Raw genomic sequence first — 3,644 nt, forward strand, 5'->3', positions numbered from 1 at the left:
AGAACACTGTAAAAGAATGTATTTCAGACTATAGGCAACATTCTTTTACAAAGAAGCTGAGCCAACATGAGTAAGCACAGGCAACACAGGACCAAGCTTGGAGCTAAAGGAATAGATTCAATATGGAGTCAGATTCGTTCTTCTTTGTTACACTATCAGTTCAGGGATGTTAAAGTGCAAAAAATGGTGCATTTTAGAATTAGTAAAATAAAGGATATCTTGCTTATGTCTTTCCTTGGCCCATTCTCCCTATACATGAAAGTTGCTTGAGGCTGTGTCTACTTTGTCCACTACCTTTGAGATAGGCTGGGACTGGGGATCATTTACTGGAGTGCTTGCACTTGAACCTTGAACAAATCTGCTCTAACAACAGAATATAGACAAACTATAAAGGACTGAAAATTACTTCATGCATGCATGCTCAGTCATGGCAATTATGAACAAAAAATAAAATGCAAAAAGGCCACAAATCAGCTGCTATTTTGAGGTACCAGGAGCATAAGCAGAGTATTGCAGCTGATCCCTGTACACAGCACCACCAAAGGGGCAGACAGACCTTCTAAGCCACCCCTCTGGCAGAGCAGGCAGACCTCGTAAGCCAACCCTCTGGTCAAACCCACCAATCACCTTTACCCTCAACCCATTGAAGGAACCAGCCTGCTCTCCTCGGAGAGCAAGTGAGGGCACCTGTTACTTATTTTCACTTCTTTGTGATGCATCGTGAGTCCCAAAATCTTGTTGTATTTATCTTCTGGTCTCATCAATTTCTATTGATTATAGAGTCCAAGGACTGTGTTGGTAACACCTTGAACCAGAGGCCTAAGGTAGTGTCTGCTTCATGTTAATTGTTCCACACAGATTTGTTGAACGAATGTATAAATGAGACTACATAGCAGAAAACCTCTACAAACTGCTGCTTTATTTTATGTTGTGAGATTAGTGAAAAGTACATATTAAAATGAAACCATTTCAGTCTTAGGATTTCTAATCTTCTTATAAAAAGCATATGTTTTAAATGATAAGAGTTTGACATGAAAACCAAATAGTTAAGTCCCCCCCGTATATATACACACACATATATATATAGTTATATACTTACATTTTATAGTGAAATATTACCAAATTGTCAAATAATGTATATAATAAAGTGTCATGCACAGGTGCACACACACACACAACTTTTGTTATATTTGACTATAAAATATGTTCTTATATATGTATATTTAGATATGTAGATTAAAATATACTAAGAAAAAAATATATATAATTCTATTTAACTTCATCATAGGACTTTCTTGATGATTCAGTGGTTATGAATCCATCTTGCCATGTGGAGGACACCAATTTGAGTCCTGGTTCAGGAAGATCCCTCATTCCATGGAGAAACTAAGGCCATGCACCCACCCTGAACCCATGCTCTAAAGCCCACAAGCCACAGCTACTGAGCCCAAGTGCTGCGACTGCTGAAGCCTGCACATCTAGAGCCAGTGCTCCACAGCAAGAGAAATTACAGCAATGAGCAGCCTGCACACTGCAGTGAAGTGTAGCCCCAACTTGCCACAACTAAGAAATTCCACATGCAGCAACAAAGACCCACGACTGCCCTGAAATAAAATGAATAAATAATCTTAATAAACTTCATGTGTATTTCAATCAAAAATTGGAAATTTAACATTTACTGTTATAAACTATATTTACCTTCTCAACTGCCACACAGACACCTCTAAATTTTGCTCTGCACCACAACTGTCAGCAAGTAGAAAAATCCAGTCCTCTCATATAAAGAAATCAAAAACAGTATAAAATAATTGCTTTTTTCTCAGAAAAGTTTTGTGAATGTTTTGTGATTGCAATACACTGCTTTCTACTTAAAACTCTAATAGTGGTAGGCTTTGTTTAAAAAATTGGCAGTTATAATTTTACAACCTGTGAGGACTGGTGATCCTCACAAAAAGATGTGTTTTGTTGTGTGCGTAATGATACATCTTCTCTCACCTCACAGAAGAGAAACAGCAGGGCTTTACTCTGACAATGTCACAGCTGTTTCAAATTCCCTTACTTAGTCAGCTCCCAGCTTTTATAGCTGATGCAGCTGTCAGCAGCTATGGCTTTTTCTTTGTTAGGCAGGGATATGTCTAAACTTATAATTAGACCTCAGTTATGAAAATGTAACTAGTTAATCATAGCTTTCATGAGGGCTTTTTGCATTCCAAAAGGATTAGAAAGGAGTTGAAATGGTGGAATATAAAAAAAAAAAGCTGGCTTGAATCCTTTTATGATTTATTTTCCAGTTCACACAAACATATGACCCACAATAACAATCATCTAAACCAATATTTAATATATTTAGATGATATAAAATGTTTGCATCACCTATATCATCATTATTCAAACTTGACCCTTTTTTTGTTAAATTTATTTTAATGACATCACTGAGATATGGGTAAGCAAACAATAACAATGATTTTCCCTGTATAACCATCACAACATTGTCATATTAATGAGCATACTCATATTAATGTACACAAACTACAAGAAGAATGAATTTAAATTAAAATTATAATTTAATATAATAGCTTGTGTTGCTTAATTAAAGATAAATCATTATTTAGTTGTAGATTATTTTGAGTTAATTAAGTCTCATCTAATGTATGATTTCTCAATTTCCACTTATTTTCTCTACTGAATCTTTTGTGACACATATATCATTGCAGCATGACCTTGTACCACTAGTATTTCATTCACTGAAGAATCTTCATTCATGAATTGTCTGATTTTTTTTTCATACCACTGCCAACATCCTGAAAGATGATGCTGTGAAAGTGCTGCACTCAATATGCCAGCACATTTGGAAAACTCAGCAGTGGCCACAGGACTGGAAAAGGTCAGTTTTCATTCCAATCCCAAAGAAAGGCAATGCCAAAGAATGCTCACACTACCACACAATTCCATTCATCTCAGACGCTAGTAAAGTAATGCTCAAAATTCTCCAAGCCAGGCTTCAGCAATATGTGAACCGTGAACTTCCTGATGTTCAAGCTTGTTTTAGAAAAGACAGAGGAACCAGAGATCAAATTGCCAACATCTGCTGGATCCTGGAAAAAGCAAGAGAGTTCCAGAAAAGCATCTATTTCTGCTTTATTGACTATGCCAAAGCCTTTGACTGTGTGGATCACAATAAACTGTGGAAAATCCTGAAAGAGATGGGAATACCAGACCACCTGACCTGCCTCTTGAGAAATTTGTATGCAGGTCAGGAAGCAACAGTTAGAACTGGACATGGAACAACAGGCTAGTTCCAAATAGGAAAAGGAGTTCGTCAAGGCTGTATATTGTCACCCTGTTTATTTAACTTATATGCAGAGTACATCATGAGAAACCCTGGACTGGAAGAAACACAAGCTGGAATCAAGATTGCCGGGAGAAATATCAATAACCTCATATATTCAGGTGACACCACCCTTATGGCAGAAAGTGATGAGGAACTAAAAAGCCTCTTGATGAAACTGAAAGTGGAGAGTGAAAAAGTTGGCTTAAAGCTCAACATTCAGAAAACTAAGATCATGGCATCTGGTCCTATCACTTCATGGGAAATAGATGGGGAAACAGTGGAAACAGTGTCAGACTTTATCTTTTTGGGCTCC

The sequence above is a fragment of the Bison bison genome, unplaced genomic scaffold, assembly GCF_000754665.1.
Source record: "Bison bison bison isolate TAMUID 2011002044 unplaced genomic scaffold, Bison_UMD1.0 scf7180017864538, whole genome shotgun sequence".
Classification (NCBI taxonomy): domain Eukaryota; kingdom Metazoa; phylum Chordata; class Mammalia; order Artiodactyla; family Bovidae; genus Bison; species Bison bison.